Raw genomic sequence first — 18,109 nt, 5'->3', positions numbered from 1 at the left:
ATCATACTTTTGGGGTGCACCCATCGTAGGAGCAACATTGAACCTGTATCTGACTAGTGCTGAGAGGACAGGACACAGTTGGAGTTTACTGCCAAACTGCCCTTGAGAGTGGCCCATTAACTGCGAGCTTATGATTCTCTCCCCTTACAGGGTCTTTTGGATATTTAAGGACAAAAACATCACTATTTTCTTATTTTGCATTTCTCCAATTACTGGGGAAGTTTGATATCTCTTTCCCATACGACCGCCATTCTTATTTCCCTTTCTTAACCAAGCACTATCACTGTTATTCTATACCAAAATTTTCTTGTTTATTCTTGATATTTTTTTCCTATACATAAATTTAATAATAAGCTTGTCAAGTTAAAAAAAAATCCACTGCCAGGTTGATAGGAATTTTTCCAAATTTAGACACCAATTTATGGGAAAGCTGACAACTTTATATCATGGTATATCTCCCTATTAATGTTATTTTATATTCTTCGGTGAAGTTCATAATTTTCCAGACACAGACCTGACACGTTTTTTCCTATCCTTATTCCTGCATACTTCGAAAATTTGTGGCTGTTTTGAATGTTGTTTTCCAGTTGCCCTTTTAGATTGGTTTTGGTGAAGGGGTGAGAAAATCATGGATTTCTGTATACGAATCTTGTATTTGTTCACTTTCTAACCTTCTAATAAATAAAACCTTCTAATAGTTAATAAAAATTTAAGTTCTAATAATGTTGCAGTGGGCTTTTTTTCTGGATTTTCCATCTAAACAATCAAATCATTTACAAAGGTGATAATTTTGTGTAGTTTCTAACATTGATGTTACCCCCCCCATCTTATTGCATTGAAGCGGGCCTGGGTACGGTGCTAACATCATGGACAGAGATTACCTTTATTTTCTATCTGAATTTAATGAGGGCTGCTTCTGATATATCACTAAAACACCTGGCTTTTATTTTTCAGATAGGTAACTTTTACTTAATCACCTAGTTAAGGACGTTTGATGATGGTCTTAGTTTTTTTAGGTTTCGGTTTTTGTTTGGGCCTTATTTTAAGGTCTAGGTACCTGGGAAAAGTTTGAAGAAAATAAAAATAAATAGTAAAAACAAGGGCTGGGGTTGGAGCTCAGTGGCAGAGTGCTTGCCTCGCATGTGGAAGGCATGGGGTTCAAGCCTCCACACCACATAAAAATAAAATAAAGGTATTGGGTCCCTCTACAACTAAAAAATTAGCAAAAATCCCCCCTCACATCTCTGCATCCGTCCCTGGTCAGTCCGCGCATAGATTCTCTCTCTCACACACCCCCTAAGGAACACTAGGGTCCTTTTCACTCCTGATGCCCGCCACTCTCCCACCCCTTTGCTTCTGAGTGTGTCCTCCAAGATTCCCTGTTGACACTGACAAACCCACTTCCTGAAGAAAACATGATCTTTGTGCCCAGGGATGTGCCATCGTTCCTGTAATCCGATGGCCACTTAGGCAAGTCCCAGGCTGTCCTTACTATAAACAATCTCGGACAAACATTTTAGGTAAGCATCTGTGTCCATCTATGAACATGTCTACACGTAAACCCATAAAAATAAACTTGTTAATTAGAGAGTATGTGGGTTTTCAATTTAGTTCATATGGTTAAATTTTCTACAAGTTGTATTCCAGCTTCCAGTTTTCACTAAGGAGACGTGAGATAAGAGAGCGCCTATCTTCCTACACCCTTGCATGATCGAACTCTGTTTGCCAGTTCGTTAGCCTAAAAATGGTACTGAATTTTAATCCACATCTCCTTCATTATGTGTAGCTGTAGAAAAGCTATTCGTATTTCTTTTGCTGTGAACTGTTCACTAGTTTTCTTTTAGGGTATGTTATTCTTCAACCCCTTGGATGATGATTTCTATATATATATATTCTTGTATTAAGTTTTAAAAATCAAACATATTCCAAATGATTTATGTAGTTTGTTGGTTTTTGTTTCTGTGTTTTACACACAGACACACACACACACACACATACACATTTTAAATTAAGAGACTATATTTTTTAGTCTGAAGTCTAAAGAAAAAATTGAATGGGAAGTATAGAATTCCCACCAGGCATCTCGCTATTCTCCCCCTGTAGTTTCTCCCCTATTAGCATTTTGAATTGGAACAGTATATACCTGTATCTTTAGCCCTGCACACTGTTTAATGTAGTAAAAAGAATGACTCTTTTACTTATTTCTGGATTTTTTTTGCCTTGCTTAGAATTTCTTTTCATATTATTAAATCAGTCTAAATTTGGGTTATAGTTTTTATTGTGTATGTATGCAGTGACATAGCAATTAATTTCTAGCATTTATGGAAAAGATCATATACATTTTGCACATTTATCTGTTAAGGAAGAAGCATAGTGAGGGACTTCCTACTCTGAGCCATTCTGCTGTACTTGGCTATGATGACTAATTCTTTTGATACATTCAGGATCTGCTGTGAATATTCCACCTGTAGCCTTTTGCTTAACTTCTGCACTCATAGTTTTAGCTGTGAGTTGCAGAGAGCTTTCGCTCCTTTCTGGAAAATGCAGGATTTGCCAGGGAGCTCCCGGAACTGGTGCTGCTGTCAGTACAGATCTTTGAAGTCTGTTCACTTTATTTCATGAAGCTTGGTCTGTATGGTGCTATTTCTTTTCTAATTTTGATCATTTTTATTTTTGGTGGAAATCATTTGCTCTATGAGGATTTCACCATTTTCTGTGTTTTAATTTCTTCTCTTTAGGTTTGTGAAGTCATGTCCCACCCTTTGACATTTTGAGTGATGTTCACACGCCTTTGCTGTTTACCAGATCCACAGTTTGTTGCTGTTCTTTGCTTTTGGTTTCAGTTTATGCTTTGGTGTTTACTAATTTCCTTGCTTGGGTTTATTTTGATTTTCTTTTTATAGTTTCTCAAGGTAAAAACAGAACCCAATTATTTTTAGTCTTTTCTATATTCTTACAAATGTAACTAAGGCTATTTCTTTCAAATACATATATCATCACCATCAACACCATCACCATCATCATCATCACTGTCATAACTAACATTACCATCATCACCATCATCACCATCAACATCGTCATCACTACCACCACCATCATCACCACCACCACCATCATTATCATCACCACTGTCATCACCATTACCATTGTCACCACCACCATCATCACCACCACCATCATCACCATCATCACCATCACCACCACCACCACCACCATCATCATCATTGTGCTTTCAATTTATTCATTTGTATTGTTCTAAAACACCTTGCAATTGCTTTTATTAAAATCCAAGAACTATTAAACAGTATATTTTAAAGTGCATTCTTTTGTCAATGTCTTATTAATTAATTGGTGATTAATTTCTACATTGTTAGTGATTGAGGTTTGTATGATTTCTGTTTACTGAAAGTTCTAAAATGTTTTTGTGATTCAATACACAGCCAATTTCTGTGAGTGTTCTACATATATATTTAATGGATGTGAAATCTCCTTTTTAAATAACTTTTTTTTTTTTTTTTTTTGAGGGGAGAATGACTATAGGGTTTTAGGGAAAGAATTCCTAAGCTTCATCTTCCAGTTCAATAAAGAGCCCTTCACTTATCCATTCTGCTCTTTGGCCAATTTACTGAAGTTTTCCTACAATTAAGCATTTTAATCTCTAAGGATTCTCTCTGTGCCGCAGTCTCTGGCTGGGCACAAATCACGAGCCTCCACACAGCTTATAGATTCAAACAGCAATTCTTTATTCCCGAACTCACACCGGCCGTCTACAAACACGTTCTGGGGAAATCCATGTTCTCTCCCAAATCCACACTCTGCCCAAATCCACTACTCCACTGGGCTTCTGTCTCCCAAAAATATACTGTCTGACCCTAAGAACTCAAGAGGAACTCAGCAGCAGGATACGCCCTATTCTAAAGGGGGAACACCCTAATCTCCTATTATGCTAAACCGCCCTATTCTAAAGGGGGAACACCCTAAACACGGATCCGCCCTGGTCCTTGAGCAAGGTCACCTTACATGCAATGTCCTGCAAAATGTCCTATTTCCATGAGTCCTTCCACTAAAGAAACATGGGGGTACGCTGGCAAGGAAATTGTCATACCTACTTGGCTGATGGCTCCCAGCATCTCTGGACAATTTCCAAGGACTATCTCTTGGTGACGTCCTGTTTGATTCTGCCTGATTCTAATTGTCCTCATTACAGTACCTTGTTGCTTTCCTCCACTCCCTTTGCCTCCATGGGAGTTGCTGTTTTTCTTGCATAGTGCAGGCATTTTGTGTTTGTGTTTGAGGATCTGTGAAAGCTCATCCAGAGCTGTGTTTATGTTCTCACACTGTCAGCATGAGGCTGGGACAGATGCCTGTGGGTGTGGCTACTGACTCCTCTTGGGGAGTCTTCCCGGATTGTCTCTTGACATCTTCCTGGGACACTGCTTTGGGCCCCTGGCCCAAGCACTGACTCTGGACTCACCCACAAGGCACTGGCATGGACCCTGTCCATGGTACAGAGAACATGATGGGAACCTACCCAGGTGGAGAATCCCATTCCCCTGGACCCTATCTGTTCTTTAATTCACTGCCTCCATGCCAGCACCCCGGGAGCAAAAGTTAACACTTTTGTACAGATATGATGGGTGCACAATTGGATCCTGTCAGTCTTCCATTGCTTAGAAAACCAGGATAATTTGTCATAGATAGAGGGTAATCCCAAAGCAAATACAGAGGGAAACAAACAAACAAGCCAATATGATTGAATTCCAGCTGGGTGTCAAGGCCTGCCCTCGGTTTGTTGAAACAGGAGATTAGTAAGTATTAGAGAGATGTTAAACATATTATCACCAAACCCAAGGTTTTCTGCTTGACCTCAACAGAAGATTTGAAATAGAATAGAAAAAGAAATTCTTAATATGTAGGTCAATATTATTTGATGCTGCATCTGGCAACCACCTAAAAACTGCTTCCCATACCTTAAGAAATACAGACTAAGGGCCTTAATGCTTAGAAAAACTAAATTTTAAAAACAGACATACAGAATATCAAATGACACCTTAGGCACCCGAGTTAGTAATCATGGTAATTTCTGCTTTCTGAGGGAAGCCTTGGTAACACTCCCCACCTGTCCCTAGATTCAGAAAAGCACTCAGTTTTTCTGGTGCTCCTTTTAGCAGAAGGCCTGGAAACAGGCAGCTTTTGTGACAATGGAGCTTCCTCTGATGGCCATTCCTGCCCCTTGGGTCTCACCTCTGCAGACCCAGTCATTGGATGCATTTTGGGATTGCAGCATGAATAAATTCTCAAGTTCATGTCCGATGCACAGGGCCGTACACCTTCAGCTCTGCACATTGTCCATGAAGCACTTTGCTGCCCCACTGATGTGCAGGAGTGTTGTTCTCAATAAGTGCATTTTCCTCTGCTTTCTTCTCCCAGAAGTCCTCAGAAGAAATCCTCACTCAGCTTTCCACATCTTCTTACACTGCCCAAACACCAAAAATCTCCAACAAGTGACTTGTAATTCAATTTCCTGGGAATCAAAAATTTAAAAAATTACCAAAAAGGTGCACAGAACCAAATCTTCAATCAGGTGAAGGAGGAATGTGGGGTTAATGAATTGGAGTTATTTTTATCATCTTTTTTTTCACTCAAATGTTTTCTCTGTAAAAGACTAAAATCATCCGAATATCCCATGATTCTCAAGTTGGTGGACCACAAACAAAAGGAAGCCGTGCTTTAATGGAGGGTAGATCTGGGGCCCCCAGATACAATAACTCACTTTGGGCAAATCAAAGTCTTCGATAGCCTGGCATAGTGCCAAGGACTTGCTATCGCTGGCTCCTTGTTTTAGTGGGTTGTTTAGAACAGAGAAATAAACAAGCAGCCGGTTAAGAAAACCCCAACTTACTAATCAATTACATGCAGGTGTTTATAGATTTCCTCTGTTTTAATGAATTAGACTTGGACCTGTGCCATCTAGAAGTGGACGACTTAGACACCTAAAGGAACAACTGATGGCTTCGCAATCGCGTTTTGGAGAGATGCTGCCTAATTTCTGTTCCAGAACCATCCCAGGAAGTCCTGGTCACTCCAGGACATCGTAGGCACACGTCTAACTGCCGAATCTCTATATTCACAAAAGTCCAATCTAAGGGTCCTTAGACACCACGGTTGAAGGAGCAGAGTGACAATTTCCTCTATGAAGCCAACTCTTCAGTGCCACCTATATTTAGACAGAGAAGCACATTGTCAGCGGGTCTGTTTGATGTCGATGTGGATGATTAAAGATTGCCTTGTGACTTCTTTCTGTTTAGAGCAACTTGGGACTGGCTTTGGCCAAAGTCATTCTGCTCTGGTGGCCATGCTCCTGAGTCAGACATAGTGACAGTTCTCCTGGGGCAGACAAGAACAATCTGGCCATTCTAGGAACGTCTCCACCTCACAGTTCAGTGATCGTGTGGGGACTCCAAAGTTCAGGCTTATCACTGCTAGCCCTTGGGTCAGGAGGAAAGGACATCTCACCCACTTCAACTTTTTTATTTCCATCTACAGAAGAACTGGTCCCATATTGCCAATTCCTAGTGGGAGAGGTAGGTGTGGGGAGGAGGGCTTGAAGTGGTTAGCTAAGTATAGCCTTCCCATATGTTCCATGGAGTGCGCGAGGAATCTGTGCTGTTATGGTAACACCCTTAGAACCATAAAACAAGCAAGAATAATCGATTTTCTTCTCCAGGCTCTTGATGCTGCCTACCTCTTTGGTCCTCGCCTGGTCGGGGAGCCAGGCATTTGGGAAGACCCGCTCAGCTCTGCTTTGGGCCTTGAGTCTGGGCCGTCTTGCAGGAGCCCTGCCTTTCTCTGGGTGGAGCAGGGTGGCGCCTCCCAGACACACAGGGTCCTGGCACCAGGAGTGCTGTTGAGGCTAGAGGGTGCTGAGCGTGAATGCCACATGCTGCCCTCGCAGGCGCCCATCAAAACAAGAGCATCTAGTCACACGCACAGTATTGAAGCAAACATCTGGCCAACCCACCAAAATAATCCCCCAAATATAAACAACAAATCAAACTCCTGTCAGAGCCTGACTCACTGAATAAAGGGAATGAATAAAATCGTACTATGCGCGCCTGCCTACAGCTGTTCGGAGCTCTTGAGTTTGTGGTGTAGTGTGTGATTTCTACAGAGTAACCAAAATCACCTCACTGCCATATTCTCTCTCCTAATCAAAATGAAACAGACCCGGTTTCCAAATTGGCCAATCCAAGCTCAAGGATGCAAGTTGTATTGTCTTTCCTTCTGTGCTCCTATCGCCCCAATGGGAGCTGGCATCAGAAGGTTGGGGTCCAAGGACTGTCACTTCCAGGACACTGGGTGCTGCTCTGCCCATGCTGTTGCGGAGGACAATGTAAGTTTCTGAGGGAAGGCACAAGGCTGCTCATTCTCCATGTTGCAAGCTACCGGCTGGGTTATAAGTGGCCAGGGCGGAGAACAGCCTTCTTTTCTGGAGAATATGCAATTATTCTCCAGCCAGAAAAAGAAATACTGAACCATCTGAAACATCTGGTGCCATCTGTAGCCTCTGTCTAAAATGCCAGGCTGGCATCAACCTTGAGCCATGTACCCTACAATTGCCATTGTGGTTCCAAAGGGGACTGAGTTATCTCAATGTAATCCCTCAGGGGAAGTCTTCTTGTTCCTCAAAAAGAATATTTTGCAATATCTGTGACATTCTAAGTCTTTCAAGGAAGGATTTGGCTTTGCTGACACCCAGCAGTCTGAGAGTTTGGTCTCTCAGTCAATTAAGATAGCTTGTGTCAAAGCAGACACAGTTTGCCAACTGTACCACAACTCATCCCAAACAGGGCCCTGCCTCTCACCTCCCACCCCCCATCTGCTCCCCCTCCAAGTTGCTCCTTTCCTTTTGGGATGGGTGTGCAGCTACAGTCTGTGTGTCCCAACACGCGTGCTGAAAGCCGTGCCAAAGGCTCACATTCTTACTCATCACTCACAGACTATTTGTTGAGCCCTGGCTCTGTGGTCAGCACTCTGCTGGTCCCTGGGGTCCAAGGGCAGGCAGGCAGCAGGAGATCCGTTCCTTGCTCACAGTGCATCCAGACCACACTGTCAGACGGCAGAGTGCAGCCCCCCCACTTGTAACAGCCCAGGCTAAGCTAAGGATGTCAAGGAAGTGTGGATCAGGCGATGATACTTTGAAAGGTCATAATTATAATTGTAGTAAGCTGTGATCAGGGAGAGAAGATAAATGTCATAGCAACGTGTTTAATATTGGATACATATTATATTATGGAACAATTATGAATTTGTTTCTTGTATACATTAAAATTTGGATACATGTAAAGGCAAAAGCTGAGCTTAATTTTTGTCTGTTGGATAAGGAATTGATTTTAATTCTTTCTCTGCTAATTAGAGGAAAATTAGAAAAACAAACTACTTACTAAAGCACTAAATACATTTTGATTACTTATGGATATAAACAGTTATTTTGGCTTCATTTATTTATTTACTGAAAACCTAATGATAGGTAAAATGAAGAATTAATAGTGTAACAGGGAGGGATAATGGGTTTATTCAGCAGATGGAGCGAGGTCTGCTGTTTTCCCACCTTACGACTGGGAACTCAAAGTTACAGGCTTTGCTCTTGGGTGATGCCAGGCAGCGTGTAGCTCCTGCTGGGACTGAGTGATCTGCAGGGACAGCGGAGGGCCAGGCTGGGGGACCATGAGAGCTGTGGCAGACAGGCTCAGTTCAAGGTGAGGGAGGAGGCAGGGGAGGTCTCCGGCATACGGCCGAGCGTGATGGCCCAGTTCTGGAGTAGCTCAGGAGGAGGATGAGACACGGACGGAGAAGCGAGGACGTTTGATGGGGGAACAGTAATGTAGAAGGATTTTCTTAAAACACAAATTTATCGCGGTTTTCCAGGGTGGTCAGAAGTCCACAGCAGGTCTCACTGGGCAAAAATCCCAGCATGGGCAGGGCTGCTTTTCTCTCTGGTGGCTCCAGGGGAGGGCCAGTGGCTCTTCCTGCCTAACTTTTGTAGGTAGCCTGAGTGTGTGGCCCCTTCCTTCGCCTGCAGGGCCAGCCACGCAGAGCCAGTCCCTCGCCACTGGGTCTCTGGTTCTGTCTTCTAAGTTCCTCCCCTTATTCTCTGTGTTTTAGGGTTCCCTTCTTCCCTCCCTCCCTCCCTCCTTCCTAACATGGGAAAGGGTGATGCTTCCAGACCAAGGCACAGAAGGGAATAGAAATCGACAGTGTTCTCCTGGGGAGAGGAAAAGCAGTGAGAGGGCTGTCAGGGTTGGGCAAGGCGTGCACCTGGATAGGAGACCTACCTCTGGACGGGGTCACATGGTGCATGGGTGGCTGAGAAGAGATGAGAGGAACTTCAAAGGGGAGAGGGAGGCAGCTGCTTCCTGTAGGAGGTGGGGCTTTGGCTGAGAAGGAGGTGCCTGAGACGGGAACCTGGGAGGTGTGGAGTCACCATTCAGGGAAGGCCTCACCAGATGAAGCTGGAGGAGGCCCAGAAGCAGAGAGATGGTCTGGAGTCATAGTTCATGGTTCATGGTCTTGCTTCAGGATTTCCCCAACTGGGCTCAGCAGGTCCCGAGTGGGCAAGAGGAAATGATAAAAGGGAGTGAATGCCCCCATGGGGAAGTTAGGAAGCGTGTGCAAGAGGAGGCTGGGGTGAGTCTCCCGAGGCTGGCTGCCCTGCAAGTCTCCTGGGGAGTCCAACTAGAGCCTGCTAGTTCTTGGGTCCCACTGGACCCGCCAAGGTAGGACCAGCTTCAGCAGTTTAAAAAAGCTCCCTAGGTGATTCTAGGGTCAGCCGAGGCTGGGCACTGCTGGTGGAATGCAAAGAGAAGTGTATTCAAAGGCCTGAAACCAGGGGCTCAAAGAGGCACATCTATTCCACTGCAGCATGACACACTATGGTCCCCTTTTGGAAGCCCGTAAATGTTCCCCAGTGGTTGGGCAGATAAAGACCAGGTATGCAGTGGGATACTAGTCAACCTTGAAAAGGAAGAAACTTCTGTGATAGGCAACAACATGGGTGGATTTTGAGGGCAGATGTTAAGCAGAATAAGCAGACACGGAAGCACAAATTCTGCCCAATTCTGCTTATGTAAGGTCTTTAAAATAGTCAAATTCATAAAATCAAAGACTATGATAGTGTTTGAGAGACTGAGGCACAAGCAAGAAGCTTCATTTAAATGAGATGAATAAGCTCCAGAGCTGTGCCACACAGCTCTGTGCCTAGAGCCAACGACAGAGTATTGTACACTTAGAATTTAAGAGGCTAGATCTCATGGTAAGTGTTCTTACAGTCACAAGAAAATACACCAGGGCTCTTGAAGCTGCTAGGAGGGGAGTGAGGGTGAGAGGGGCGCTTCTGGAGAAGGCTAGACCAACCTGGATGGGAGGAGGCGGGGGCAGAGCGATATGTGGAGCAGATTTACAGAAACAGGATTTTAAAAAGTCATGCTTGTGAGGTCGTTTGGAACTTACACATAGGTATCCAAGTCGAGTCTCATTTGGCCATTCATTTAACGAATCGCCTATGTAGCTGGGTTCAGCAAACACAATGTGTAAATATTAGGAAAGTCTCGGAAATTCAGGCTGTGAGTGGAATCCGTCATCCCAGAATCTCATTCACGTCCTGACTTGGGCGCCAGCCAGTGTGCACAGAGAATGGGAGGAGCTGAGCGAGCAGGTAGGCCCCAGGGGCAGGGTGACACCAGGACAGTGCCAGGCTCCTAGGCTCACCACAGGGCAGTATCTGGGGACAACAGAAAGACTTCCCCCTTCCGCTCCACCTCCAACCCCAGCATATAGCACCCTGCCCAGCACACAGGGCCTTATTGCAGGGGATGGCCAAAGGAGCATTCCAGAATGTCTTTGCAAAGGGTGGATGTGGAGGCTGGTCTCAGCTCACTGGCTGGGAGCAAAGCTTTGGTACCCAGCCCAGTTACTGTCTATCTTTATGACCTTGAGCAAGTTGCTTCCAAATTACCTGGAAGATTCTAACAGTCAGTCAGTGAGGCCTCAGGGTGACCTTTCTGTGTCCCTTCCAGATGGATGGACTGATGGGATGGTGCACACTTCCTGTCAAGACTCTACCATTAAATTGTCATGAAATCAGGTGCCTAGTTACAGTGCGTTTGCACCCAAGTAGAGTCTGCTGGTTCCTGGAGAACAGAAGGATGTTAGATTGGCGGTGGGCCTGATGCGACCTCGCCCCTTCTTCCTTTACTAAGAAAAGGTCTGGTCATTTCCTCCCAGCCCCAGCTGCAGCTCACATTACCCCTGCTCTGAACCCCTCCCAGCCTTGGCATGCCTGCTGGCTGCTGAGGACCTGCACAAGCTTCATTCTCCTCCTGGGCTGCAAGAGCCTGGGTTCACTGTCCATTCAAACCACCCATATTTAGCCTCAGAGATCAGCATGGCCCCCACCCCTCTCTCTCTTTCTCTGGGTTCTCTTTCACAGACCCCCAGTAATGATTTGGTGCACTGAAGGAGTTAGTGCACTAATGAATGAGTGTTTTCACAACAGCCAACCACTAAACCAGTGTTTGCAGATCTGGGCATTTTTAACCATCTGGTTTTTAACAAAGTGGACGTTAATTTTCTAGCAAGCAGCAACTAGCCACTTGTTCTGCAAAGTTGCAGCAGTAAGTAAACATGTGCCTGCAAAGATGACAACATTTTACTAAGGTTGTATTTGTGGGAAAGAACTCTCCAGTGGATCTTCTCTGAAGATAGATTCCCTTCAGTTATTTATTTAATAGCTGTGATCACAGGTAGGGAAGATGGCAATTTTGCTCTAGACGAAGCATATTGAGAGAGGCATTTCACAAGGGAAAGTGCCTGCAGTGCACACTGCCTTTCCCAGGACTTGGTTAGGTTACCAAGTCCAGTGGGCTTGCCAAGGAGCGTGCTGTCACAACACACCCTCTCAGTACGTCACAGAGTGCACAGAGGGAAGCAAGGTCAGAGCATCTCTTCTTCTTGGTGCCAAAGAGGGACACGGACAACTTGGGACTGGTTCTGCAGAACAAATGCCACTCCCTCCTTTTCAAGTCCTAAACACTCAAGTGCTACAAAAGTTAAATCAGATTCAGAGAGCAGGTTTTTTTTTTTTTTCTTTTTAGACCACAAACTTCCTTTCTTCTTTCCCTTAAATGACTGTGCAAAGATAAGTTTGTTGTTTTTAAACATTAAGACAAAGCAAAAATCATGTAAAGTCATTAAAAAAAAAAAAAAAAAAACCCAGAGAAACGAAAGGAATCAGATGGCAGAGGAGCAGACTTGAACCTCAGCAGCCGGGTGGGTACTAATGGCCCATAAAGCACCGCCCCACCTCCCACCCAGTGCCTAATGACTGGTCGGCATGCCTTTGTGGGCCCTGCCCGGGTCTGCTTTAACAATGCAGTCAAACAAGGTAGAACTGTGTCCATTTATGGGAAAGTCAAAGACCAATAAATAAAAAGTTTAATTTCCTGATTCCCCGAAGTTGATGGGGCTTAGAAAGTGCTCACCAAGCTTCCAACAATGGTCTTTCAAAACATCGTGGGAGCAGCACCTCGTATCACATTTCATTGCTCATAAAAAAGAATCAGATAATGTTAAGTGAAAAAAAGCAGGCCAAAGGCCCCGCTTGCCCACAGCTGCAGAGCCGGCCGCCTGGGGCGCGGGTTTGCAGGCCTGCGGCCCTCTCAGCACAGCTGTGCTGCGGCAGGGATGGGAGGTCGCTCACTCTGTTTTCTAAGCTTTCTGCTGCTATATTAGCTTCTCGACAAAACTTAAAAAATAAAATGAAATAAAACAATTATTTGATTTCTTAATAGACATTATTAGTCAGAACAATAGCACCCTCAAGGCTGGCAATGTTAGGCAAATCAGCTCAATCTGGGAAATTCAAATAAATGTCATAAGAGACTTTGTTAGCTTTCAGGGTGGTGGACTCCTGGAGATGTCCAAAGGTGATACCATTTGTTAAAAAAAATAAGCCCTCATCGGGTTTCTCCACCTGTTGGATTCTCTTGGGTCACCAACAGCGTTTAAGACGCATTTCCGAGTCTTCTTTAAGAAGAGATGATGTGGGAGGAGAGGCCATCAACTGTGCACAGGATTCCCACCTTTAGTAAAAAATGGCTTGGGTGAATAGGAATGTTTCCAGGACAGTTCATCCTGCTTGCATGTGGACAGAACCAGTTCTGACCAGCCCAGCCATGCTGTCAGGTTGAGCAGGGACCAGAGCTGAGGGACAATATACCCACTGGCCAGCTCTCTTGCTCCGTCCCTTCTGTTCTGTCCATCACCCTCTCTGGCTTCTCTTTTTCCCATGCTTCTCTAACCGTGGTCTCAGAGTCACAGTCTCCCTTCCCCTGCCCTCTGCTTCCTCTCCTCTCCCCTGCACTTCTGTGGGCAGCCATTCATGTGGCAGAGTTGCAGAGCTCCTTCAAGGAGCCAGGCAAGACCAAGACAGAGTGCCTTTCCCTGCATGCTCTCTGGAGGCTGGGAGACACGTGGAGGGGCCACACTGATTTTATAAGCCCAGGGTCCCAAGGCAGGGCCAAGGTTGCTTCCTCCTGGACTTACTCTCCGGATGTCTGTGAGCTCAAGCTCTTCCCAGACTCCCTATTCCTCCTTTCGGGAGCCCACATTTTGTTTAAAGACACCGCCATCTAAGTAATCATAGAAGCCAGTAGCAGCCTCAGAGCCCTGCCACATGCCTTCCTGCAAGTCTTCTGTCCTGCCTGAGAAATGTCCCTAGGCCATTTCCTTCTTCCCCTGTGCATGGCTGGTACCCCAGTTATCCCTCACTTTCAGCCTCCCTCTGTTGTCTTCAGGCATAACCTCTCGCTGCCCCATGAACCACCTTGCACAGAGTGGCTCTCCTAAACACTCACTAACTGCATGAAGCCTTGCTCAGATCACTGAAGGCTCCTGGTGGGGGGATCCAGTCTAGCCTCCTTGCAGTGGTTCTGGCCAACCTCCACTTGTAGGCTGGCTTGCTTTCACCTACTTCCTGTGTCACCAACCAGGGCCCCCGCGTGCAATCCATTTCTGAAGTACAAGGCCCTCTACGGCTCCCTTGTACTTCAATGCTTCCCAAGAAAGGAGGTAGCACACCCTGTTCACCTGTCATTCAAGGCTCTAGGGCAAATCATCTTCTCCATATCCTCACACCTCCAAACCCCACCCAAGGTCATCTTTCTACCCCAAACCCAGGCAGGATGAGTGACAGTCTCCAGGGTTTCCTCTGGGTTGGCCATTCCTGCCTCTGGGAGTATATTTGCAGACTGCACTCATCTCTCATTCTGACAACAGAACATTCGAGATCAGCAGTGAGACCTCCTCCGTCTTATTGGTTTGGCTATACCTAGAGCGCGCCTGCTTCCCGGCTGTCTCCTAAGATAACTTGGGAATAGTGATCACTGTACCAGCATCTGATCTTTCTGAACATCAGGCTATACATTTACGAATTAAAACACTCATCTTTTTAAAAATAAATCTGGATCAGGATGAGACTACGTAGGTAATTATAGACAGCCTTTTATTTGGGGATTAAATGCACTTGCAATGGAGATGGCCTCTGACCACACCTTTCCTGCCTAAAAATCCCTCTCAGGGTGTCTGATTGTGGCTTCAATGTCTGTTTCCAGGGTTACTGGTGAGATTGAGTTTTTTTTTTTTTTTTTATGTGTTTATTAATCCTTCATATTTCTCTGAGAAGTCGATGATGGAATTCTCTTAAAATGCAGGCGGAGGACAGTAGGGAAAGGGGGTCTCGGAAGTAGACCTCGTCTTAGAAGGGGAGGACGGAAAGAAGCCCCCATGCCCCCCTCCCCGGGGGGCCTATCGTGCCTCATCATCTGCATGAGGGTCCCTCCTCTCCCTCCCATTTCTTTCTTCCAGAACCAAATCCTGGAAGCTTTAGCCTCTTCCCTGGGACCAATTCCTCTTTTAGGACTTCTCCCTCCGTCATTTTCCTGGAGACGTTAAGGGGAAAGGTCTGCGCTGGATGGAGGTGTTGGACGGGGTGCCCACCCCACCACAGGACTGCTCCGATGGCAGCAGGTGGTAGTCCTCAAGGCCCAGGGCCCAGGCCTCCCTGCGTCCTTGCTCTTGGTGTTCCCTTCCCACCCTGAACAGGGCTGGGCCCTTGGGACCAGTACTATACTGTGGGAAGCATCCTCTCTGCCTTTCTTCCTCTTGGCTAGACCCATCAGGCCTTTGTTTGTTTGTTTGCTTGTTTGTTTTTTTCATTAGGAATTTGAATGAGAAAATATGGGGAGAATCCACTCATGAGTGGAGAAATAACAAGAAAGCTACAAAGAAAGTGTGTAGGCCAAGAGGTGGGCGGAGAGACAGGTAAGGCAGAGCAGAGGAACAGACCCTTGTTAGAACAAGGACTTGAAAAAGCTACCATGGGTCCCAAGTGCCCCTGAGACATCTGCTTCCTGTCTCTGTACCACAGACCCCCGTTCCTTGAGGCAGCTTGTGTGAGCTTTGGTCACTGCGATCAGGAGTCAGAATGATGTACATGGCAGGTACAGCCTCGCCTCAGTACCCACAGGGACGGCTGAGGAAATCATCTTCTGTGGATGCCCAGGTGTAACATTCGCATATAATCTACACACATCCTCCTGTATATATTTTGATTCTTCCTTTTAATAAACATGCAACAGAGGTATATATTTACAGGGTAAAGTGTGGCATTTCAATACATGTATACAATGTGTACGGCATTTCTAACTTCTGAGACTAAGTCAGAAAACCGACAGTGCTTCTGCCTGGCTGTCTCTCTCCTCAGCCGTAGAACACAGCCACTCTGATCTGAAGAAAGTCCAACCAGCACATGTGACATTTCTACACATAGTGAAAGGAACTGAGGCCCCCAGTCTACAGCCAGCCTCTACCATCTGACCTGAGTCAACAGACCTTCAGATAGAACCAGACCCCACCCTTGAGACTTCCACCTGAGGCCCCACACAAGCCACCTCCTGTCTGAGTTCCTGACTCATAGAAGGGCTGTTTGCACCATTAAGTGTTGGGGTGATATGTTGCATAGCCTCAGTGCCTGAAAGAAAATAAATAATGAAAAGGAGAATTTTGTTCCAAAAACGCCATCACCAGCTCCCGGCACCTAGTGTTGGGGTGGGGTGGAGGGATTAAGGCCCAGCAGAGGCTGCATCTAGGAAATGGTGGTTGAAAGAAATCTGGACTATTTGGAGACAAGGCTCTGTGGCCGGATGTATGCACAGCCACATCAAATATTGATTGGGCTACCCTATTTCTTAGTCTTAAAAACGCTCCGTGATTGTACAGATGCGTGCCACAAGAGGGCAGGTGTTCATACTGGAATAGGGTTTCCTCCACTTCACCCCTGTCTCTCTTACGGACTTTTTTCTTTCTTTCTTTCTTTTTAATTTCACCAATGACTTTGTTTCCTATTGATCACTGCCCACAGACAAGCTTCGGTTTTGAAGAAGTGAATCTACATTTCAAAACCCAGCCAGCTAGGAAAGCCTTCAGTGAGTTCCCTAACAGTTAATTTAACAATGCCATATTTGTGTTTATTATAAAATATATTTTTATAATGAAAACACCTACAATTTCATTACTAAGAAAAATTGAGCTGCTATTTTTAAATGTCAGTGGGATAAACATTTCCTGACTCCGTGTCACCGCATGAATGCAGATGTGCTATTTACTCAATCTCATTTACTTCATAATGGGATTAAATAATGCTTCATTATTTCATAATGAACAAAGTAATATGCGATTTTGAAAAAAGAAGCAATTACACTTATTTTTCTTTCACCTCAGAACCCCCATGCATTCTGACATTAAAATGAACTAATTTGTTGGGTAATTTGAAGTCGCCTTCATTTCTCTAAGAAAGATGAAGAAACAGGCTTCTCAGAACCTGCGCTTTTTCTGATTACAAATGGTCTTCTCAAAATGTTATGTGGAGGCTTCACAGAGCCTAGCTCGGAGCATGCTCCTGACCCAGCCACCTTCAGCACTTGTTTCCTGACAGATGGCTGTCACAGTGGAGGCAGCACTGAAAGAGCAAGGACTGACCGGTCCACCCTCTTGCCATTTGCCCTGCACCAATCCACAGGCCTGGGGTGCAGCAGACACTTGCTAGACTGTTAACTATTGTTAATTTTTACTGCTCCACTTTCTGTTCTATAAAGGCCTTAAAGGGTTGAAGACAAAGATATTAGATAAATGCTGTGCCTCCTTTAGCCACTGTATACACACGCACAACCTCTCCAAGGTCTTTTAGAAGATTCCTCCAAAATGGATGCTCCTTTCATGCTTCCTTTGCACCTAAAGATCTATTATCTCTAGGGAAAACGTCAAGAAGAAATACGCCTTCTCAGGCTGTTTTCCTGATCGGTGTCACCAGGGACCTACACGCTGATCTATTCCAAAAGGAAGCAACTTCCAAAATGGCTCATTTTCAGTTCCCCTCTCTGAGGGTCACTGCAGTATGACTACAGGAGGGTTTTGCACAACTGCCACCAGACCCCACCAGAGGCCACAGTAACGAGTAAGATGCAGTGGGGTGTTATCCGTGCCTTCACGTTCCAGGTGCTGGGCGGGAAATCATTCTTGGTTTCCCGGGACTGGTCTGGTCTGCAGCCTGTCTGCATTATGCAGCCCTGGCTTATGCTGTGGCTCCAAATGAAGCTCTTGAAAGCTTCGCTTCTCCGGAACAAGCACACAAAGCAGATGTTTTTATAGGGAAGAATTTTACACTTGCATTTTTGTTCTCTTTCACATGCCAAATGTTTCTTATCATTATATGATGTCAAATATAGAATATTAGGTTTTTTTAAATTTACATCACATTTAGCCCATGAGTATAAGCATACTAAATCTGGACAGGCAATAAATCATGACTCCAGGATTAAAGTCACTTGGGTGAACATGGACAATTCTCTTAGTCTTTCATTTGGATCATCTTCAAAGAGTCTTACAGGTTTTACATGCTAGGAGTCACCACCCGGCCCCTTCTCAAATCCCACGAAGAGGTCACTGCTTCCTTCTGGGATCTGCAGGGCCCTGAGCTATGTCCAAAGCTCCCAAG

This window comes from Callospermophilus lateralis, chromosome 15 (genome assembly GCF_048772815.1).
Source record: "Callospermophilus lateralis isolate mCalLat2 chromosome 15, mCalLat2.hap1, whole genome shotgun sequence".
NCBI lineage: Eukaryota > Metazoa > Chordata > Mammalia > Rodentia > Sciuridae > Callospermophilus > Callospermophilus lateralis.
The sequence above is the reverse complement of the archived record's forward strand: the minus strand, read 5'-3'. Positions refer to the sequence as shown.